The 24,934-nt window shown below is 45.3% G+C and overlaps 1 long non-coding RNA gene across 2 annotated transcripts in view; it reads left to right on the forward strand.

Annotated features, from left to right (window-relative positions):
- Positions 1-24,281, forward strand: part of LOC134339178 (uncharacterized) — an 89,786-nt gene extending 65,505 nt beyond the window's left edge. The window contains exons 2-4 of one of the 2 annotated variants that reach the window (XR_010016355.1): positions 3,383-3,598; positions 7,236-8,096; positions 23,454-24,281. This is a non-coding gene — a long non-coding RNA (uncharacterized LOC134339178). The remainder of the gene's footprint in view (positions 1-3,382; positions 3,599-7,235; positions 8,097-23,453) is intronic. The other variant, XR_010016354.1, reaches the window with a different exon arrangement.
- The last annotated feature ends 653 nt before the right edge of the window (positions 24,282-24,934 follow it).

Here is a 24,934-nt window from a genome sequence, read left to right on the forward strand (position 1 = left end):
CCACATAAACAACATCCATTGCCTCCCCTTTATCTATCCTACCTGTAATCTCCTCAAAGAATTCCAACAGGTTTGTCAGGCAGGATTTTCCCTGAAGGAAACCATGCAGACCTTGTACTATCTTGTCCTGTGTCACCAAGTATTCCATCCTTAATAATTTACTCGAACATCTTCCCAACCACTGAGGTCAGGCTAACTGATCTATAATTTCCTTTCTGCTGCCTTCCTCCATTCTTAAAGAGTGGAGTGACATTTGCAATTTTCCTGTCCTCTGGCACCATGCCAGAGTCCAATGATCTTCGAAAGATCATTTCTAATGCCACCACAATCTCTAATGCTACCTCTTTCAGAACTTTAGGATGCAGTTCATCTGGTCCGGGTGACTTATGTACCTTTAGGTCTTTCAGCTTTTTGAGCATCTTCTTTCCTGTAGTAGTAACTGCACCCATTTCTCTTCCTTCACACATTACAACATCAGGTATACTGCTCTCTTGTAATACAGTGGAAGGGTTTCATTCGAGTTTCTTGATCTGCACACCAGTGTGCTTCAGGTAGGAGCTGTTTTGAATGCTTGCTCATAAAATTTGATAAACTATCTCTCAGTGCATCATCAATCTCATCACTGAACTGACAATGCTCAAATAATCTCTTCAATTCAGCCATGTTCACTGAGATTGACTCCCCTTCCTTTAAATTCCTCTTATGAAATCTAAAGCGATCAACAATAGTTTTGGTTCTAAATATTTTTGCATTATTTTCACGATATCAACAAAGCTCACTTTGGCTGGTCTGGTTGGAGGAGTCAAACTTCTAAGCAAACTGTATACTTTTCCGCCTAATGCACTCAGCAAAACTGGCACTCGTTTCTTATTGATTATTCCATTTGCTTCAAAATGTTGCTCAATTTATTCAGTATACATCATCCAGTTACCCGTTGTGTAATCGAATACATCTATCTTTCCGATATCGCCAGCCATTTCTGCTTTCTTTGTATTTATTATTATCACCTGATAGTCAATGCTTATGAACCCATAAATTTGTCCATTTTCTGCCTTTTTTAACTCAACCCTTTCTCTATTCTTTATGAAGAAATGTGCTGTGCTTCGATGGGTAGGTAGTCATCTTGGATAGGTTTTAAAACTTACTTGTCACCACTGCTATGTTTTGAAACTCCAAAACATGAAACCCAGTCAAAAGAAAAGCATGGGGAGATGGGTCGAATGTACACGCTTCTTTTTTCACTTTAGTAAGGTGGACAATTATGACGTGATGATGTAATGACATATGCCATTCATGTACTTTTACATATAGTCTGTAATGAATTATTTAAACAAAAAAGAATATATTTACAACATTACTGTAATATTAAATGCATAAGCGTAGGATTGGAGAATATTGCAGAGTGTCCCAAAGTCCGCCAGCTCCATCAGGAGCACTGACCTCTCCAGCATCCTCAAAAGGGGATACCTCAGAAAAGCAGCATCCAGCATTAATCCTCCAGAACGAGGGGTCACAGTTTGAGGATAGAGGGGAAGCCTTTTAGGACCGAGATTAGGAAAAACTTCTTCACACAGAGAGTGGTGAATCTGTGGAATTCTCTGCCACAGGAAACTGTTGAGGCCAGTTCATTGGCTATGTTTAAGAGGGAGTTAGATATGGCCCTTGTGGCTACAGGGGTCAGGGGGTATGGAGGGAAGGCTGGGGCGGGGTTCTGAGTTGGATGATCAGCCACGATCATAATAAATGGCGGTGCAGGCTCGAAGGGCCGAATGGCCTACTCCTGCACCTATTTTCTATGTTTCTATGTTTCTATAATCAAGAACATGCCCTCTTCTCACTGCTACCATCAAGGAGGGGCAACAGGAGCCTGAAAATACCCACTCAACATTTTAGGAACAGCTTCTTCCCCTCCGCCATCAGATCTCTGAACGGACTCTGAACCTATGCACACTAACTTTCTACTTCTTTTGGTCCCTTTTTGCGCTACTTAATTTTGTAGGCAGTATATGCATTGAGGCCTCAGTTGGTCAGGGTCGACCATGGATATTAGATCCTAGCTGTCTAGATACATAGGCCAGGACAGTACAATATGGAGAGCAAGCTGTTGCCCATGTAGCAAGCTCTCCCGCTCCACACATCTGATGAACCTAAAGGAATGGCAGAGACCAAAACAGTTCAGCCCCAGTAGCATCACAGCATTGAACTCAATGTAGCCTGCCTTATTAGATTAGACTATTAGATTATGAGGACACTCAGTCCTCGTTTATTGTCATTTAGAAATGCATACATTAAGAAATGATACAATGTTCCTCCAGAGTGATATCACAAATAAACAGGACAAACCAAAGACTAACACAGACAAAACCACATAATTATAACATATAGTTACAGCAGTGCAAAGCAATACCGTAATCTGATAAAGAGCAGACCATGGGCACGGTAAAAAAAAGTCTCAAAGTTCCGATTGACTCCCGATAGTCCCGATAGCAGGCGGCAAAAGGGAGAAACTCTCTCTGCCATAAACCTCCAGGCGCCGACAACTGCCGATGCATTGGAAGCACCCGACCACAGTTGACTCTGAGTCTGTCCGAAAACTTCGAGCCTCCGACCAGCCCCTCCGATACAGCCTCCCGAGTGCTTCAACCCCGCCCCGGCGGCTGGGCAACAAGCAAAGCTGAGGACTCGGGGCCTTCTCCTCTGGAGATTTTGGATCACACAGTAGCAGCGACAACGAAGCAGGCATTTCAGAAGTTTCTCCAGATGTTCCTCCGTGCTGTCACGTCCGTCTCCATCAAATCAGGATTGTGCATGGCACCCTACTTGACAAGTAACAGACATCATTCATTGGAGTGGCCGCTGCGAGCTGCGTCACGCCACCATCTCCTCCTCCTCCTTACATACCTTAGTGACTCCAACTTCATATTCTTTCCTCAGAGTTTACTCCCGAAGCCTTGAATATAATGGCAAGGCAGTGGAGGTTTGAGATCGAAGTTTTCCTTCCTGGTTTTAAGGTGCCAGTAATCTGCCTACGTAGCTTCTCCTGTCAGTAGAAACGGTTCCACCAAGCTTAATAGCTAAGCCATACGTGAAGATCAGGAGCTGGACTTGGTTGTCAGAGGCTATTTGAGTCGCATGTCATTGGGAGCGTTCAGTAGATAGTGAGAGCTTGTCCCCATTACCATCCCAAACCATAAAAACTTTAAGGAACCAATTATATACAATATATATATATATAATTTACAGTTTTTAATTATTATGTATTACAATGTACTGCTACTGCAAAACAATGAATTTCACGACAAATTCCATGCCAGTGATATTAAACCTGAATTTGACTCTGATTCTGATTTTAGTTTTATTATTTTCTTTCTTTGAACCTCAGAGCAATAAAAGTACCAGTTCCGAGAGAGTTGAACAGAACTAAGAACAGTCTCTTCAGCTATCTCGTCCACGCTGAGTTTCTTTCTCATCTACACTAGACCAGATCCCGAGGACCTTGCACACTTCTGATCACATCTTTACAGAAGGACACCATCACACTGAAGAAGGTGCGGACATTTATGAGGATGTTGCCAGGGCTGGAAAATTACAGCAATGGGTAAGGATTGGGAATAGTTCCTTTGAAACGGAACAGGCTGATGGGAGACAACTGAGGTGCCCAAAGTGGCGAGATCCAGATGAAATAAATAAGGAAGAGGTTTTTTTTCACCCTTAGCAGAGTAGTGCAAACTCAGTACCATGGGACAGCACAGTAGCATGAATGCTTTACAGTACCAGTGACCCGGGAGCAATTCCTGCTGCTGCCTCTGAAGAGTTTGTACGTTCTCTCTGTGACTGTGTGCGTTTACTCTGGGTGCCTCGTTTCCTCCCACAGTCCAAAGACATACCAGTTGGTATGTTAATTCTTCATTATGAATTGTCCCTTAATTCAGTCAGTCAGTGAGTGCCGTCCTGAATCCGGGGTTGGTGGCTATGCACCTCTATCTTCTTCGATCTTGCGACAGCACCGAGTACAGCCTCTCCTCCAGTTTGTTCTCGCTGGCCGCCTTGGCACTGCCCGCCGCTGTCCCCGCCAAACTCGAGCCCAAGGCCGTGTCGGCCTCCAGCCGCGGCCGCTTCTTCGAGCTCAGCCTTCCTTAGGCGGAGGCCTTGGGCAGGTCCAGGCACACGGTGCAGCACCCAAGTTCATCATGTCCCTTCTAACTCGGTGCATAGCACACGATTCGCAGATACGTGGTGAGGCTTTAATCTCTTCCGCAGAAGATGGCCGTTGGCTCACAAGGAGCTCATCCGCCCTTTGTCAGGTCTTGTGTTTTTTCAGTCCTGCTGGGTGTCCTCACACCCTCCTCACCAGACTGAGTCCGGTGGGGGAGCCGGTCCAACTCACCGACCACTCGACCATGGCCCCCGGCCGAGACTTAATTAGGCTAGGATTAAATTGGGGGATTGCTGGGTGGCGTGGATCAAAAGGCTGAAAGGGCCTATTCCACACTCTATCTCAATCAATAAAAATTAAAAAAACAGGAGGTAAAGATGTGCAAATACAAAAAAAAAACCAACAAGTGATTACAATATAATAATAAAAAATAATACTGACAGGGAATTGCAGAGATTTTGGAAATGAGTCCTTAAACTGTGGAATCTCTCCATTTTTGAGGTGACAACACTGAGGAAAATGCAAGCAGGCTTCTTTCTCTGAGGTTGAATCAGATTAGAACTAGGGGTCATGGGTTAAAGGTGAAAGGTGAAATATTTAAAGGGTACCAGAGAGGGAGGGTGTGAGGACACCCAGCAGGACTAAAAAAAACAAGACCTGACAAAGGACGGATGAGCTCCTTGTGAACCAATGGCCATCTTCTGCGGAAGAGATTAAAGCCTCACCACAGATCTACGAATCGTATGCTATGCACCCAGTTAGAAGAGACATGATGAACTTGGGCGCTGCACCGTGTGCCTGGACCTGCCCAAGGCCTCCGCCTAAGGAAGGGCTGAGCTCGAAGAGGCGGCCGCGGCTGGAGGCCGACACGGCCTCGGGCTCGAGTTCGGCGGGGGCAGCGGCGGGAGGTGCCAAGGCGGCCAGTGGGAACAAACTGGAGGAGAGGCTGTACTCGGTGCTGTCGCAAGATCGAAGAAGATGGAGGTGCATAGCCGTCAACCCCAGATTCGGGGCAGCACCCACTGACTGACTGACTGACCAGAGAGGGAAACTCTCCACTCTGAGCATGATGCAAGCGTGGAGCTAACTGCTGGTGGAATGAGTGGATGTGGGTTCAATTGCAACATTGAAGTGGTGTTTGGATAAATAGATGGACAGGAGGGGTATAATTTAGCTGTGGGTCAATGGCACTCAGCAGAATGGCAGTTCACCATGGGCTGCAGTGGACAGAAGGCTCGTTTCTCTGCTGTAACACCTTTGAAACAATGCGTCAAACTCTCAGCACTGCACCAGAACTTGTTTGAGGTCTGACTCAGAGCTTGAACCTGCAATTTTATAATTCAGAGGCAAGAGCTCTGCCCACTCGTGCACAGTGATGCTGGAAACGCCGTCCCTGAGCTGTTAGTTTCTGAGATTTCTCCATTCCAGCATGTTGGCTTTCATACACTCTGTATAATTTTCGTGGCACAACATGACACAGTCAAGCTCTGCACATAAGCCTTTTGCCTTAAAATGCAACAGCGCAGAGTGCGTGACTCGGAGTGTGATGAAATAATCGCCATCTGCCTGCATGTTCAGGAAGGTCGTCACCATCCAGAACAAATCAGCCTCTGTCGTTGCTGGCCTGCCCACCTTTCTAAGTATTCATTCCCTCTACTGCTTGACCACATTGCAAAGTATATCCACCAAGCATACTGCAGTGTCTCCCAGAATGATCATCTCCACCAGCTGGAAAGGCAAAGGCAGCAGGTGCCTGGGAGCATCATCCCTGCCAAACCAGACAGACAGATTTCATCATCCCTTCTTCCTCACTGAGACATATGTGAACATTGCCCTTTCAAAATGAACCACTGCCAGAAAAAATCCACTTCACTCAAAAGAAAATTTGAGAAAGTTGCCTTCCTGGAGGTGCAAGGTTATGGAGAGACAGTGGAACCTGGAGCTGGAGGATAAGGCAGCATCTGCGGAAGGAAACGGAATATTGAGTTTTGGATCAAGACTAAAACACAACTGGGGTGGCATGGTGGCGTAGTGGTTAGCACAACGCTTTACAGTGCCAGTGATCTGGGTTCAATTCCTGACGCTGCCCGTAAGGAGTTGGTACGTTCTCCCCGTGACCACGTGGGTCTCCTCCGGGTGCTCCGGTTTCCTCCCACAGTCCAAAGACGTACCGGTTGATAGGCTGATTGATCATTGTAAATTGTCCCGTAATTAGGCTAGGGTTAAATCGAGATTTGCTGGGTGGCGTGGCTCAAAGGGCTGGAAGGGCTTATTCTACACTGTGTCTCAATGAACAAACAGATAGATAGATAGATTGAGAGAGAGAAAGAGAGAGAGAGAGATAAGTAAATTAAATAACTAAAGGGGTGAAGGGGTGGAGCAAGTTCTGGCAGGTGATAAATGGAAAAACTAAGCAATACTTTTGTACATTTAATATTTCAGAAATATTTGAGTAATCTTGATATATGTATATATCAATTGATCAAGCATTCCTGTTTGTTTAAATAATTAATTACGGGTTATATGTAAAAATACATGAATTGCATACATCGTCACACTGCCACATGAAATGTGCACACCTCACTTAAAGTAAACGCAAAGTCTGACCCGCATTTTTCGACTCTTTGTCTTCCTTTGAATTAGTTTAATGTTTTGAAGCTAGAGAACATAACATTTGCGATCCTTGCTAGGGGCAAACTAGAGCTGGGAACAAGGTGGCAGGGGAGACCAGTACCCAACAAGGACACGTGCGCACAGTGGAATGCTGAGTGAGCAGGAATTATGTCCTGAAGAAGGGTCTCAGCCTGAAATGTCGACTGTTTATTCTTTTCCGCAGATGCTGCAAGGCCTGCTGACTTCCTGCAGCATTTTGTGTGTGTTGCTGTGCAGGAAGAATCTTCCTACTTTGTTAAAATTAATTCATCAGAAAGGCCTCAAAAGCCCATTCAGAATTGTGACAGGGATTCTGTTCCTTTGGAACAAGTTATGATATTTGTGGAAAAGCAATATCAAAGGTTCAAAGGTTTATTTATGATCAAAACATGTATCCATACACAACTCTGAAATTCATCTTTTCCAGATAACCACGAAGCAAAGGAAGAACATGAAAGTCGTTCAGAGAGAAACATCAAACCCACAAAAATGAACAGCATACTGATCATACTGATCAGTATGATCATACTGATCATCAACCTTCCCCCCATACGAAATGGAACAGGAACAGGCCTAAAGTAAACCCTCCCCCTCACACAAAGTACTAACAGAACACAACAGAATACCAACCCCCACACACCCTTCCCTTGTACAACAAAATGGAAGAGGAACGAGTGATAAAAAATACACAGAATATAAAAACCGTAAGTTTGAAAAAGTCCACAGTCCATAAATGCAATATTCTAACCCATAAACGCAGAACCACAATACCATCCTATGATATCACTGACATTCATCAGAACCGAAGGACACACAATCACAGAGAGGCCTATCCATCTGCCACAGCGAGCCACACAGATTCCTTGTCTGGTGGCGATCAAAAGGAAAGCAGTCGGCGCTGAAATCTCACTCACCTTCTGCATTCGCCTCAATGTCTCAATCTTCCACAAAACTTCAATCGGCGGTTTATGGACGCTTAAATCGGTGAAATGGAGTCGAGCAGCAGCTTCATCCCGTCTCTAAGTTTCTTCAAATCGAGTCCCTCCGAGTATGCGCTCGCTCCCTGGGATCTTCTCAGAGACAGCAAAGCGCTGGATCAACCGATCGATCTCCAAGTGGTAAATCGCAGGCTCTAACAGTCCCGGAAACACATTGAAGGTGAAAAATAGATGTAAAAGAAGCAAAAAAGGACATAAACACGAGGAATTCTGCGGATGCTGGAAATTCAAGCAACACACATAAAAGTTGCTGGTGAACGCAGCAGGCCAGGCAGCATCTCTAGGAAGAGGTACAGTTGACGTTTCAGGCCGAGACCCTTTGTCAGGACTAACTGAGAGAAGAGCTAGTAGGAGATTTGAAAGTGGCGGGGGGGGGGCGGGATCCGAAATGATAGAAGACAGGAGGGGGAGGGATGGAGCCAAGAGCTGGACAGGTGATTGGCAAAAGGGATATGAGAGGATCATGGGACAGGAGGCCTAGGGAGAAAGAAAAGGGGGAGGGGGGAAAAAAACCCAGAGGATGGGCAAGGGGTATAGTCAGAGGGACAGACAGAGAAAAAGGAGAGTGAGAGGAAGAATGTGTGTATATAAATAAATAACGGATGGGGTACGAGGGGAAGGTGGGGTCTTAGCGGTAGTTAGAGAAGTCGATGTTCATGCCATCAGGTTGGAGGCTACCCAGACGGAATATAAGGTGTTATTCCTCCAACCTGAGTGTGGCTTCATCTTTACAGTAGAGGAGGCCGTGGATAGACATATCAGAATGGGAATGGGACGTGGAATTAAAATGTGTGGCCGCTGGGAGATCCTGCTTTCTCTGGCAGACAGAGCATAGGTGTTCAGCAAAATGATCTCCCAGTCTGCGTCGGGTCTCGCCAATATATAGAAGGCCACATCGGGAGCACCGGACGCAGTATATCACCCCAGCCGACTCACAGGTGAAGTGTCACCTCACCTGGAAGGACTATCTGGGGCCCTGAATGGTGGTAAGGGAGGAAGGGTAAGGGCATGTGTAGCACTTGTTCCACTTACAAGGATAAAAAAGAACATTTTCATTTGCTGTCTGGAAGATGCTGACTGAGGGAGTGTTGTTGGCACCATCTTGACCGGATTATGGTAATGTCCCCAGCAACGAAACACTACAGACCACCTCCTGTGCTACTCGTTTGTTTCTAGTTGCACCGACTTGTTCAGCACAGTCTTTCTCTTCACTGTCTTGTATAACGTATGTATAATTCATGTTCAGTGTGTTGTCTGAATCTACTTGCTTGTGAAGCTGCTGCAAGCAACTGTTTTTGTTGTACTTGTACCTTGCCGTCCTTGTGGTCATGACAGCAAACACAACTTGAACAGGGTCTCCGAGGGCTTCATTTCTTGGCTTGCTTGCGTTATAAAGCACAAGAGATTCTGCAGATGCTGGAAATCCAGAGTAGCACACACAGAATGCTGGAGGAACTTGGCAGGGCTCAGAGGAATAAAGAACTGACATTTTGCATTGAGACGCTACATCGGGACTTTCACCTGCTTACTTTTGGGTCTTTTTTTTCCCACTTCCAGCCACTTTTCCCAGGCACTGCATGGTTCATTAAGTATACCAGCTGTTTGCACACTTGTGTTTCAGAACAGCAAGGTGGGAAGAATTTGGATTTTGCTATTAATGGTGACTAATCGTTGATCATTCTTTGTGGCACTTGCCCACATTTTGCCTGCAGTTTGCAGAAACCAGGAAGCTGAAAGAGAGAAATATTCCCAGCGGGGATCTAGGCTTGTGTAAACGAAGCAAATAATTGTATAAAAATCAATCTCTGGCTTTAAGGTTGCAAAGTCCAGGGATGTCTGGGGAATGAGAAGTGTTGCTGGGGAGAGGAGATGCCAGCATCCATTGTTAGGAACCCTCACCGTCCAGGATATGCCCTTCTATAGCGGCCGATTCTAACCAAAGCAAATTGCCGATACTGCCGACACCTCCCCCTCCCCCCCCCCGTGGATCTGTTATACTTGTATGACATGCCCTCAGCTCCAATCTTGATTGTTTCAAGAGTCAAAGATATGTATTCGATCCTTTGTTAGCAATTAGCAAGCACGCAAGATTGAAGCAATCAAACTCAAGTGTAAGTTAAGCGTAACCTAAGCGGTCAGTAAAAAGTATAGCATCCATCCGTCCCCAGCTGCAAAATGACATGAACAAAGCACAGAGACGTAACTTATTCCCCTCACTCTGACCTCGCCTCTACTCATGTGACTAGTTACCATAATAAATATAATAAATGTGCAATTCAGAATATAAAACAGCCAGAGAACAGATACATCATATCAATGGTGCAGGGGGACTTACGAGCCCTTGTGCAAGACTCCCAGAAGGTTAATTCATAGGCTGAGCCTGTAGTAAAGAAGGCAAATGCAATGTTGGCCTTTATTTCAAGTGGAATAGAATATAAAAGCAAGGAGATAATGCTGAAGCTTTAAAATACACTAGTCGGGCCACACTTGGAGCGTTGTCGATAGGTTTGGGGCCCATATCTCAGAAAGGAAGGGTTGTCATTGGAGAGAGTCCAGAGGAGGTTCACGAGGATGATTCCAGGAATGAAGGGGTTAACATATGAGGAGTGTTTGGCAGCTTTATGCCTGTACTACTGGAATTTAGAAGAATGTGGGGGTTCTCATTGAAACCTACCGAATGTTGAAGGGACTACATAGAGTGGGTGCGGAGAAAATGTTTCTAATGGTGAGGGTATCCAGAAGGAGAGGACACAGCCTCAAAATTGAGGGAGGTCTCTTTAGGACAGAGATAAGGAAGTACTTTTTTTGGCCAGAGAGTAGTAAATCTGTGGAATGCTCTGCCACAGACTGTGGTGGAGGCCAATTCCATGTGTATATTTAAGGTGGAAGTTGATAGTTTCCTGATCAGTCAGGCCATCAAAGAATACGGCGAGAAGGTAGGTGTGTGGGGTTGTGGGATCCGAGATCAGCCATGATGATGGAATGGTGGAGCAGACTCGATGGGCTGAATGGCCTATGTCTTATGGTCTTGTGATATGCACCAGCTGCTCATTTAACCATCCGCCACCTGCTCCCATGGCTTTACGTGACCCTGCTCGGGGGGGAGGCAGGGTGGGGGGGTGCTAAGCAGGTGCTACACCTTGCCCAAAGGTGACCTGCAGGCTAGCAGAGGGAAGGAGCACCTTATACCTCCTTTGGTAGAGACGTATCTCCACCCCGCCACCCAAGCAAGTCACAGTAGATACTGCATACCACGGAAAGCATTCCGACTGGTATGCCTTTCTGATATGGATGTGCCAATGCATAGAATAAGAAAAGGCTGTCGAAGGTTGGCGTCTCAACCATCTCCATCATGGGCACATGCCTACCTGCCAATAAGGACATCTACAAAGGGAGATGCCTCAAAAAGGTGGCATCCATCATTTATGACCCTCACTATCAAGAACATGCCCTCGTCTCATTGTTACAATCAGAGAAACGGATAGATAGATAGCAGACATCCCACCCTGGCAAAAACTCATTTCAGGGAGGTAGCACCATCAATTTGCGGGAGACTTCCGGGAGAGGTGGGATGTCTGCAATAGAGTAGCTCCCTAGCAGCCAGCCAGCTAGTTTAAATAACGTTAGCTATGCTAATGAACGAATGACACCTGTTAAACTCACCTCAACATGTCTTTTACAGTCTTAACCCACCATGGGCAATAGAAAAGTCACTGTTGCAAACAGTGCAGCGAGCAACACTGTCATTATTTTGACCCCTATTAGGCAGGGGTACACTTTAGTGTAGTCTGGGGTGACGTACATTTTATATTTTTTTGGAACACTCTGCCATGGCGCGCGCTTGCTCTCTCTCTCGCCTGCTTGCTCTCGCGCTCTCTCTCGCTCGCGCACTCGCTTGCTTTCTCTCTTGTTCTCTCGCGCTCTCTCGCTTGCTTTCTCTGGCTCGCTCGCTCTCAAAAAAAATTGATTTCCGTGATATTGTATATAATTTGCGGGCATCAGGGAGCCACTATTCATATGCAGGAGACTCCCGGAACTTCCGGGAGAGGTGGGATGTCTGAGATAGATAGATACTTTATTGATCCCAAAGGAAATAACAGTGTCACAATAGATTACAAGTGCACAGATATATAAATATCAGAAGAGAAGTAGAAAGAAGAAAAAATAAGTTACCTCAAACAGTCTAACAGGAGAGGGTCATCACTTCCCCAGCTATAGGTTGACTCATTATAAAGCCTAATGGCCAAGGGTAAGAATGACCTCATATCGCGCTCTTTGGAGGAGCACTGTTGTCTCAGTCTATTACAAAAAGTGCTCCTCTGTTCAGCCAAGCTGGCATGTAGAGGGTGAGAAACATTGTCCAGAATTGCCAGGATTTTATGTAGGGTCCTTTGTGCTACCATAGCCCCCAGTGTGTCCATTTGACCCCTATAACAGAGCCAGCCTTTCTAATCAATTTATTGAGCCTGTTGGCATCACCCATGTTGATGCCATTGTCCCAGCACAGCCCCGCATAGATGATTGTACTGGTGATAACAGACTGGTAGAACATGTGAAGGAGAGGCCTGCATACTCCAAAGGACCTCAGTCTCCTGAGAAAGTAGAGGTCACTCTGGGTACAGGGCTGGAAAACACTCAATATTTTAGGAACAGCTTCTTCCCTTTCTCCTCCTTCCCCTGAAGGGACCATGAATGTTATCTTTCTCTTTGCGCTATACATACATTATATATATCTTAATGCAACATATAGTAATTTTTTTTTGTATTGTGCTGTACTCCTACCTCAAAGCAATAAAGTTCACAACATATGCCAGTAATAACAAAAATGGTTCTAATTCTGAGCAACTTTCCCCTCACCCCCAACTCACCCTCCCCATCCCAAGGACGGACAGAACCACCAGGGTTATGTGTCGATGAAAAATCCAGCAGTTTTTGTGCAAGGGAAAACTTGGCTCTTGGATCATTGCTTTTAGCAAGCCATTGTTGCTTTTGGCAAAGCAATTTTTTTGCTCCCTCTCAGGCAAACACGCACATAGAAACTGAATGACTTTTACAATCTCCTGTCAGAAGCAATTCAGTGTAGTCCCAGCCCCTACTGAGCTCCCTGGAGGCCTTTGTGTTGGATGCTGCGTGAAGCCAGGTTTCGAGTGTCTAATTAGTATTCCGGTGCGGGAATTTGGCGATACACAGTTACACTCGTGACAAGTCAACCTTTGTGTTAAGGTCAAAAGGAACAGTCCACTCTGCCTCAGAATTCAGTCAATTCTTGTTTCAAATGGTCTAAACTGGCTGGCAAACAAATAATTATTGATCTGCTCCGTCAGACATTTTCTTCACTATCTGAGAGCTGAAGAAATAGTTTGTTTTGTCACATTAACTTTTTAAGAGCTCCCAGAATATATTCCATGTTACTAAATGTTGAATGCAGTGTCCTGTGTAGTGCTATGTTCAAGGGACTTCCTGGTCTTAGAAGGAGAAAGAAGAGAAGCGCACAAAACGTTGGAGGAACTCAACAAATCAGACAACGTCATGGAGAGGAACATATCGGCCTGAAATATTGACCCCTTCATAGATTGTGCCTGACTTGCTGAGTTTCTCCAGTATTTTGTGTGTTTTGCTTCAGACTTTCAGCAGAATCTCCTGTGTTGGATTTATGAAAGAATCTTCCCTAAAGCCCTGAATTAGAATTAAATCCATTATCAAAGATTCCCACCATTCATGCCATGCCATCTTCTCACAGCTACCATCAGGCCGGAGGTACAGAACCCTGAGGTTCTACGCCATCAGATTCAGGGACAGCTTCTTCCCTGCAACCATTCCGTTCTTGAACCATCTGGTAAAAGCCCTATCACTACAGTTTTCCAACGCTATGTCCACTTGAATAACTTTGCACTAAAATTGAGTTTTTGCTCGAATTGTGTTCTTTCTTGTAAAAATTGTACAATTTATGTTTAGAGGTAGTGGTTGAGGTTGGTGCACTAACGACAATTAAAGGATATTCCTTCAACCATTTGGTTCTTGAACCGCAAACAACAGGAATTCTGCAGATGCTGGAAATTCAAGCAACACACATCAAAGTTGAAGTTGCTGGTGAATGCAGCAGGCCAGGCAGCATCTCTAGGAAGAGGTACAGTCGATGTTTCAGGCCAAGACCCTTCGTCAGGACTAACTGAAGGAAGAGCTAGTAAGAGTTTTGAAAGTGGGAGGGGGAGGGGGAGATCCAAAATGATAGGAGAAGACAGGAGGGGGAGGGATGGAGCCAAGAGCTGGACGGGTGATTGGCAAAGGGGATATGAGAGGATCATGGGACAGGAGGCCCAGGGAGAAAGACAAAGCGGGGGGGAACCCAGAGGATGGGCAAGGGGTATAGTCAGAGGGACAGAGGGAGAAAAAGGAGAGTGAGAGAAAGAATGTGTGTATATAAATAAATAACGGATGGGGTACGAGGGGGAGGTGGGGCATTAGCAGAAGTTAGAGAAGTCAATGTTCATGCCATCAGGTTGGAGGCTACCCAGACGGAATATAAGGTGTTGTTCCTCCAATCTCAGTGTGGCTTCAACTTTACAGTAGAGGATGCCATGGATAGACATGTCAGAATGGGAATGGGACGTGGAATTAAAATGTGTGGCCTCTCCCACTTTCAAATCTCTTACTAGCTCTTCTTTCAGTTAGTCCTGACGAAGGGTCTCGGCCTGAAACATCGACTGTACCTCTTCCTAGAGATGCTGCCTGGCCTGCTGCGTTCACCAGCAACTTTGATGTGTGTTGCCTGGTTCTTGAACCAATTGGTTTGTCGGGTGGCAACACACACACACACACACACACACACACACACACACACACACACACACACACACACACACATACTGGAGGAACTCAGCAGGCCAGGCAAACATTTCGAGCTAAGACCATTCATCAGGACAGATTTTCTAATGTTTGAGTTAGTAGATTGATTGGTCACTGTAAATTGTCATTGTTGGGGCGGAAGTGCTTGTTCCGTACTGTATCTCTAAATAAAATAAAATGCCACCGTTTCCAGGTTCCCTCCCAATTCGCACACCACATTTAATTGGAAATATACCACCATTCCTTTCAGCACAAGGTCTAAGTCCTGGAATGGCGAGCTTCTCCAAATCTAGACTTCTCAATCAGTACAATGGAAGGAATTCTGTCTCTTCAACTTTTACCAAATATTTAATAACCAGTTTTCAAAAAATCGGGAAAATTTGTCTCCTTGAATGCAATTATGTGCAGCCAATCCTCGAACTTCTTTGGGATTCAATCATTCTAGAGTAGAAACATAACAACATAGAAAACCTACAATGCAATACAGGCCCTTCGGCCCACAATGCTGTGCCGAACATGTACTTACTGAGAAATTATCAAAGGTTACTCATAGCCCTCTATTTTTCTAAGCTCCACGTACCTATCCAAAAGTCTCTTAAAAGACTCTATTGTATCCACCTCCACCACCGTCACCGGCAGCCCATTCCGCGCACTCACCACTCTCTGCGTAAAAAACTTACCCCTGAAATTTCCTCTGTACCTCCTTCCAAGCACCTTAAAAATGTGCCCTCTCATGTTAACCATTTCAGCCTGGGAAAAAGCCTCTGCCCATCCACACGATCAATGCCTCTCATCACCTTGTACACCTCTATCAGGTCACCTCTCATCCTCAGTCGCTTTAAGAAGAAAAGGTCAAGTTCACTCAACCTATTCTCATAAGGCATGCTCCCCAATCCAGGCAACATCCTTGTAAATCTTCTCTGCACCCTTTCTATAGTATCCGCATCCTTCCTGTGACAAGAACGGAGCACAGTACTCCAAGTGGGGCCTGACCAGGGTCGTATATAACAGTAACATTATCTCTCCGCTCCTAAACTCAATCCCACGATTGATGAATGCAAATACACTGTATGCCTTCTTAACCACACAGTCAACCTGTGCAGCGGCTTTGAGTGCCCTATGGACTCGGACCCCAAGATCTCTCTGATCCTCCACACTGCCAAGAGACTTACCATTAATACTATTTTCTGCCATCATATTTGACCTACCAGAATGAGCCACCTCACATTTATCTGGGTTGAACTCCATCTGCCACTTCTCAGCCCAGTTTTGCATCCTATCAATGTCCCGCTGTAACCTCTGACAGCCCTCCACACTACCCACAACACCCCCAACCTTTGTGTCATCAACAAATTTGCTAACCCATTCCTCCACTTTTTCATCCAGGGCATTTATAAAAATCATGAAGAGAAGGGGTCCCAGAACAGATCCCTGAGGCACACCACTGGTCACCGACCGCCAAGGAAAATGTGACCCATCTACAATCTCTTTTGCCTTCTGTGAGCAAGCCAATTCTGGACCCAGAAAGCAATGTCCCCTTGGATCCTATGCCTCCTTACTCTTTCAATAAGACTTGCATGGGGTACCTTATCAAATACCTTACTGAAATCTATATACAGTACATCTACTGCTCTACCTTCATCATCCTCAAAAATTTTCATCAAGCTCTTAAGGCACAACATGCCTTTCACAAAGCCATGCTGACTATTCCTACTCATATTATGCCTCTCCAAATGTTCGTAAATCCTGCCTCTCAGGATCTTTTCCATCAACTTACCAACCACTGAGGTAGGACTCACTGGTCTGTAATTTCCTGGGCTATCTCTACTCCCTTTCTTGAATAAGGGAACAACATCTGCAACCTTCCAATCCTCCAGAACCTCTCCTGTCCCCATTGATGGTGCAAGGATCATTGTCAGAGTCTCAGCAATCTCCTCCCTCTCTTTCCACAGTAGCCTGGGGTACACCTCATTTGATCCCGGAGACTTACCCAACTTGATGCATTCCAAAAGCTCCAGCATATCCACCTTCTTAATGACTATATGCTCAAGCTTTTCCATCCGCTGTGTCATCCCTATAATCGCCAAGATCCTTTTCCGTAGTAAATACTGAAGCCAAGTATTCATTAAGTATCTCTGCTATTTCCTCCAGTTCCATACACACTTCTCCACTGCCACACTTGATTGCTCCTATTCTCTCACATCTTATCCTCTTGCTTTCATACATTTGTGGAATACCTTGGGGTTTTCCTTAATCCTGCTCACCAAGGCCTTCTCATGGCCCCTTCTGGCTCTCCTAATTTCATTCTTAAGTTCCTTCCTGCTTGCCTTATAATCTTCTAGATCTCTATAACTACCTAGTTTTTTTAACCTTTCGTAAACTTTTCTTTTCTTCTTGACTGGATTTTCAACAGCCTTTGTACACCACGGTTCCTGTACCCTACCATCCTTTCCTTGTCTCATCGGAACGTACCTGTGCAGAACCCATGCAAATATCTCCTGAATATTTGCCACTTTTCTGCCGTACATTTCCCTGAGAACATCTGTTCCCAATTTATTCTTCCAAGTTCCTGCCTGATAGCTTCATATTTCCCCTTACCCCAATTAAACGCTTTCCTAACTTGTCTGTTCCTATCCCTCTCCAATGCTATGGTAAAAGAGATAGAATTGTGATCACTGACTCCAAAATGCTCTCCCACTGAGAGACCTGACACCTGACTGGGTTCATTTCCCAATACCAGATCAAGTACAGCCTTTTCTCTTGTAAGTTTATCTACATATTGTGTCAGGAAACCTTCCTGAACACAACTAACAAACTCCACCCCATCTAAACCCCTTGCTCTAGGGAGATGCCAATCAATACTTGGGAAATTAAAATCTCCCACCACGACAACCCTGTTATTACTACACCTTTCCAGAATCTGTCTCCCTATCTGCTCCCGTATGTCCCTGTTACTATTGGGTGGTCTATAAAAAATACCTAGTAGAGTTATTGATCCCTTCCTGTTTCTAACTTCACCCACAGAAACTCAGTAGACAATCCTTCCATGACTTCCTCCTTGTCTGCAGCTGTGACACTATCTCTGATCAGCAGTGTCACACCCCACCTCTTTTGCCTCCCTCCCTGTCCTTTCTGAAACATCTATAGCCTAGCACGCAGAGTAACCATTCCTGTCCCTGAACCATCCAAGTCTCTGTAATGGCCACAACATCATAGTTCCAAGTACTAATCCACGCTCTAAGCTTATCCGCTTTGTTCATGATGCTTCTTGCATTGAAATAGACACATCTTAAACCATCGCTCTGAGCGCATCCCTTCTCTATCTCCTGCTTATCCTCCCTCTCACACTGCCTACAAGCTTTCTCTATTTGTGAGCCAACAGCCCCTTCCTCCGTCTCTTCAGTTCTGTTCCCACCCCCCAGCAATTCTAGTTTAAACTTTCCCCAAAAGCCTTAGTAAACCTCCCTGCCAGGATATTGGTCCCCCTAAGATTCAAGTGCAACCCAACCTTTTTGTTCGGGTCACATCTGTCCCAAAAGAGGTCCCAATGATCCAGAAATCTGAATCCCTGCTCCCTGCTCTAATCCCTTAGCCACGCATTTATCCTCCACCTCTCTCTATTCCTATACTCACTGTCACGTTGCACAGGCAGTATTCCTGAGATTACTACCTTTGAGGTCCTGCTTCTCAACTTCCTTCCTAACTCCCTGTAGTCTGTTTTCAGGACCTCCTCCCTTTTCCTACCTATATCGTTGGTACCAGTATGTACCACAACCTTGGCTGTTCACCTTCCCACTTCAAGACATCGTGGACGTGATCAGAAACATCCCAGAACCTGGCACCTGGGAGGCAAACTACCGTCCGTGTTTCTTTCCTGCATCCACAAAATTGCCCGTCTGACCCCCTAACTATAGAGTCCCCTGTCACTGCTGCCATCCACTTCCTTTCCCTCCCCTTCTGAGCCACAGGGCCAGACTCTGTGCCAGAGGCACAGCCACTGTTGTTTCCCCCAGATAGGCCGTTTTCCCCCCAACAGTACTCAAACAGGAGTTCTTATTGTTAAGTGGGACAGCCACAGGGGTACTCTCTAGTATCTGCCTCTTGTCCTTCCCTCTCCTGACTATACCCACTGAACAACAACGTGGTGAGACCTATCTTAAACTGGAGCACTGCTTCATCGAGCACCTCTGCTCTAACCGCCAAAAGCGGAACTTCCTGCTGGCCAATCATTTTAATTCTGATTCCCATCCCTATTCCAACATGTCGGTCCATGGCCTCCTCTTGTGCCAAGATCTGGCCACCCTCGGGGTGGAGGAGCGACACTTTAACTTCCATTTGGGTAACCTCCAATCTGATGGCATGTATATCGATTTCTCCTTCCAGTAAAATTGTTTCTCTTCCCTCCCCACTCTGGCCTCTTACTTCTTCTCACCTGCCTATCTCCTCCCCGAGTTCCCTCCTCCTTCCCTTTCTCCTCTGATCCACACTCCTTTCCCATCAGATTCCTTCTTCTCCAGCCCTTTATCTTTCCAACCCACCTGGCTTCACCCGTCACCCTCCAGCTCTCCTCCTTCCCCTCCCCCTCAACCCCACCTCCACCTTTTTGACTCTGGCATCTTCCTCCTTCCTTTCCAGTCCTGAGGAAATTTCTAGGCCCAAAATGTCAACCGCCTATTCATTTCCATTGATGCTGCCTGACCTGTCCTCCAGTGCTTTGTGCAAGTTGCTTTGGGCTTCCAGCATTTGCAGACTTTCTCGTGTTTGTAATGTGACGCAGCTTCACTTCGCCTGAGTCAGATCTTCGTACAGGTATTGTGTCGAACTCCTGTGTTTTCTTGGCCTGTCGTGTCTAACTCCAATCAACGACAAACCACCGGCAGATGGTGACCTAATCACCAAGGACACTCATTAACACAATCTCAGGGGGTTTTATAACAACTGCGTGAGAGAATGGAAGAGCATGACCTCCCGCACATTCCTCAGATAATGTGATTGCAAGTAGCTAAGAATAACCAACCGCACATCCACTGGTAACTGGACCAGCGTCAATATGGTACAGTCTTAGGCAGTCAAAATAAGGATTACAGCTATACCCATTACATTCACAGTAAGGTGGCTGAGATAAGAAAGAAAATGCTGATTAGACTATCGAGCTCAGCACAGCAAGCCCAGACAATGAGACTCTCTATACAGCATAGTTTGTTATTTCAAACCAGACCCTGATAGCTTTGTGTGAACTCAATATTCGAGCTTGCAATGGTGAATTGCATTCTCGGGAAAAACAAGAATAATGTGCATTTATAAGATATAAGAGCAGAATTAGGTCATTTGGCTCATCAAATCTGCTCTGCTATTTCATCATGACTGATCCATTTTCCCTCTCAGCCCCAGACTCCTGCATTCACCCCGTATCCCTTCCTGCCATATAATCATATAACAATTACAGCACGGAAATAGGCCATCTCGACCCTTCTAGTCCGTGCCGAACTCTTACTCTCACCTAGTCCCACCGACCTGCACTCACCCCATAACCCTCCATTCCTTTCCTCTCCATATATCTATCCAATTTAACTTTAAACGACAACATCGAACCTGCCTCAACCACTTCTGCTGGAAGCTCGTTCCACACAGCTACCACTCTCTGAGTAAAGAAGTTCCCCCTCATGTTACCCCTAAACTTTTGCCCTTTAACTCTCAACTCATGTCCTCTTGTTTGAATCTCCCCCACTCTCAATGGAAAAGGCCTATCCACGTCAACTCTATCAATCTCCCTCATAATTTTAAACACCTCTATCAAGTACCCCCTCAACCTTCTACGCTCCAAAGAATAATCTGCCCTGACTAATCAAGAATCTATCAACCTCTGCCTTGAATATACCCAATGGCTTGACCTCCCCAGCCGCCAGTGGCAACGAATTCCACAGATTTACCACTCTCTGGCTAAAGAAATTCCTGCTCGTCTCCATTCTAAAATAACACCCCTCTATTCTGAGGTTGAGTCCTCTGACTTAGATTCCCGCACCGTAGGAAACTTGCTCTCCACATCCACTCTGTTGAAGCCTTTCAATATTCAATAGGTTTCAGTTAGGTCTACTGCTAACTGAACTGGCATTCTTATAAAGGAAAGATGCTACTAAATAGAAAGAAAAAAGCTCATTCCCTTCAACCATTAGGTTCTTGAAAACCTTAATCACTACAGTTTAGCAACACTATGATTACTTTACACAAAAATTCAAAAATCTGAGGTGCAAAAGGACTTGGGAGTCCTTGTGCAGGATTCCCTAAAAGTTAATATGCAGGTTGTTGAGAAAGGTGAACGCAATTTTAGCATTCATTTCAGGAGAACTAGAAAACAAAAGCAAAAATGTAATGCTGAGGCTGTATAAGGCACTGGTGAGGCCTCACTTGGAACATTATGAGCAGTTTTAGTCCCCTTATCTAAGAAAGGATACTGGAGAGGATTTAGGGGATGTTCACGAGAATAATTCTGAGAACAAAAAGGTTATTGTATGAGCAGCGGTTGAAAGCTTTGGACCTGTACTCACCCACATATTAACCTTTAGGAAATCCTGCACGAGGACTCCCTATCGAATGTTGAAATGCCTAGAGAGAGTAGATGTGAAGAGGATGTTTCCTTTGGTGGGGGAGTTCAGGACCAGAGGGCACAGCCTCAAAATAGTGGTACTTCCATTTAGAATGGAGATGAGGAAGAATTTCTTTAGCCAGGGAGGGGTGAATCAGTGGAATTTATTGCCACGGGAGGCTGTGGAGGCCAAGTCACTGGGTGCATTTAAGGCAGAGGATGATAGACTCTCAATTTGTCAGGGCATGAAAGGCTAAGAGGGAGCAAGCAGGAGACAGGGGTTGAGAGGGAAATGGATCAGCCATGATGAAATGGTGGAGCAGATTCAATGGGGCCAAATGGCCTAACTCTGCTCCGATGACTTATGGTCCTGCGGTCTTATTGTCTAAGAATGGACTTCTTTTAATTATTCGAAATGCAGAAGTTCACAGTTCAAAATAAATTTATTATTAGAGTACTGTATATCACCCTATACCACCTGTAGGAGCGACAGGTATTTTGTGTTGTGCATTTAGTACATTTATTATAGCAACTGGTCACATGAGAGGGGTGTGTGGTAAAGGCAAAGGGAATAAGTTTCGTATTCTTGCTTATTTCATGGCAGTTTGTAGCTTGAGTCCAGCAGAGGTCATATCTTTTGTTGACCAGTTAATAAAGCTAAGCTTACTGTTGGGTACACTTAAGTTTCATTGCTTCAAGATTGTATGTTTACTAATTGCTAATGAGGAACGGAGTAAAGGATTCAACTTTGGAAGCAAATCATTGGAGCTGGGGGTTCGTCATGTAAGTATAACATATCCATTAGTGGGGTCACAATTAGCAGCAACTGTTTCGTTTTGGCTTGGTATTTCCGCTACACTACCTTAAGATTCATTTTCTTGAAGGCACTCAAGCCTACAAAGAAACATAATAGAATTGTTGAAAAGTACACACAAAAATAGGCAAACAAGCAATACACAAAAGAAGAAATTGCAGGCTGCAGTTTTCAGCGATAGTCATTCAGAAGAAATACACTCAGTGGCTCCTTTGGGTTCAGGAGGTACCTCATCGAGTGGCCATTGAATGTATGTTTGCGGTCTTCGGCTGCTGTAGCCCATGAACTTCACGGTTTGATATGTTATGCATTAAGAGATGTTGCTCTGCACACCACTGTTGTAATGCATGGTTATTTGAGTTACTGTCGCCTTCCTGTCAGCTTGAACCAGTCTGGCCATTCCCCCCTGACCTGTCTCATTGACAAGGTGTTTTCACCCACAGAACTGCCACTCACTGGATTTTTCTTTTGTTTTCCACACCATTCTCTGTAAATTCTAGAGACTGAAAACCCCAGGAGATCAGCAGTTTCTGAGATACTCAAACCAACCCATCTGGCACCAACAATCATTTGGACAAAGTCACCTAGATCGCATTTTTTTGTCCGAACAACAACTGAACCTCTTGACCATGTCTGCATGCTTTTAAGCATTGAGTTGCTGCCACATGATTGTCCGATTAGATATCTGCATTAACGAGCAGGTGTACAGGTGTACCTGATAAAGTGGCCACTGAGTGCATGTGGAGTTTTGTAAGCTACCGGCAAAATGTTGCTGTATGTCACCAGTGCCATCTTGATCTTGTGCTCTTTCTTGTAAAAAATGTGCCTAAATTATATTTTTCCCGTGAACGTTGAGTGTCCGATGCCACATGCCTGTGACGCAGCTCGAAGTAAGTTTTTTATTGCACCTGTGCAAACATATACATGTACTGTAGATGTGACAATAAAGTTAACTTTGAACTCAGCCAGTCCAGAATCAGCTGTGGAAGACCGACTAGAAACTGCCGTGGCTCAGTTCAGACCCGAAGTAAGGTTAATTTGTATTTTCTTGTGTATGCTGTTTACCTGATGCTCTGTGCAGAGATCCTGCTGCAAGTAAGGTTTCATTGTCCTTGTGTATACGTGGACTGTGAGTACGACAATAAACTCCACTTTCAGTATAGAAAATATATACAAGGATGGCATCAGGGCTCAAGGTTCTGGACTATAGAGAGAGGCTGAGAATGCTAGGACTCTGTTAGAAGAATTGGTGTAAAATGATAAGGGGGCCGACTTTTAGGGGAGTATAAAATTGTGGGGGGTGAATGCACAAAATATTCTTCTCCCCAGGGTTGGAGAAGCAAGATCTAGATGAATCAATCAGTCTGATGATCCAAAAAATCAACTGTTCGTTTTCCTCTGTAGATGCTGCCTGGCCCATCGGGTTCCTCCAGCATTGTGTGTGTGTGTGTGTTGACCCTGCAGCAGATCCCTCTCAGGAGGACCTATTAAGGAAGGGGCAGCCATCTGAGAGGAAGACTATAAGCACAAGAGATTCTACAGATGACCTTTGCTGTTGGACCCCGGACATATTCCACCGAGATACAACACTGGGCGTCACGGGAGGTTGTTCCTGCCTGTGGCCGTCGAACTTTGCAGCTCCTCCCGTGGAGGGTCAGACACCCTGAGCCAATAGGCTGGTCCTGGACTTATTTCCATCTAGCATAGTTTGCATTTTGTTGTTTGATTGTGTTCTTGTATTGCTATATTTATGCTCTATTCTTGGTTGGTGCGGCTGTAACGAAACCCAATTTCCCTCGGGATCAATAAAGTATATCTATCTATCTATCTATGATGGAAATGCAGGGAAACACGTACAAGTTGCTGAAGGAATTCAGCAGGTCAGGCAGTGATTCCCAACCTGGAGTCCACGGACCCTCAATTAATGGTAGAGGTCCATGGCATAACAAAGTTGGGAACCCCTGATCTATGGAGAGGAATAAACAGTCAATGTTTCAGGCCAAGACCTTTCATCAGGACTGGGAAGGAAGGGGGAAGGAGCCAAAATAAGAAGATGGGAGAGGGGAATGAGTACAAGATGACAGGTGATTGGTGAAGGATCCATGGAAAGGAGTATAGTTGACATTGACTATACCTTTTCCATTGATGCTGCCTGGCTTGCTGAGTTCCTCCAGCATTTAGTGTGCGTTGCCTGGATTTCCAGCATCTGCAGATTTTCTCTTGTTAGTGACAGGCGAAGCCAGGCGAGGGGGAAAGGTGGAAGGGTGGAGGCGTTGGGGAATGAAGTGAGAGGCTGGAAGGTGATTGGTGGAAAAAATAATGGGCTGAAGAAGAAAGAATGTGACTGGAGAGGAGAGTGGACCATGGGAGAAAGGGAAGGAGGAGGGGCACCAGAGGGAGGTGATAGGCAGGTAAGGAGAGTACAAGAGGGAAGAGGAGACCCAGAATGGGGAATGGAAAAAGAGAAAAAAATACCAGAAGTTAGAGAAATCAACGTCCATGCTGTCAGTTTGGAGACTACCCAGACAGAATACGAGGTGGTGCTCTCATACCATCAAGTTGAAGGCTAACAAATTCGCTCTGGTCACAGCTAGACAACAGAAAAGTAGAGGACAGAGAACTATTGATAGCAACCATAGGCAACACTGCTTTTTAACACCATTTTGTAACATCTGCCAGTATATCTGCAGCACAAGCACCTTCTGAGTCAACGAGGAATGCTAAAAGATATTTTAAAAATCACCCCTCAGTCCCGAGGAATCACCAGCAACAAATACAACAATGAGCACTCCCACGCATGAATGGAGCTGATTGAACACCCAAACTGATCACCTTGTCCGAGAGCGGAAAAGCCGAAAAGTAGCGGGTATGAAGTCCATCCCCAC

Source organism: Mobula hypostoma, chromosome 28, assembly GCF_963921235.1.
Source record: "Mobula hypostoma chromosome 28, sMobHyp1.1, whole genome shotgun sequence".
In the NCBI taxonomy this organism is placed as follows: Eukaryota; Metazoa; Chordata; class Chondrichthyes; order Myliobatiformes; family Myliobatidae; genus Mobula; species Mobula hypostoma.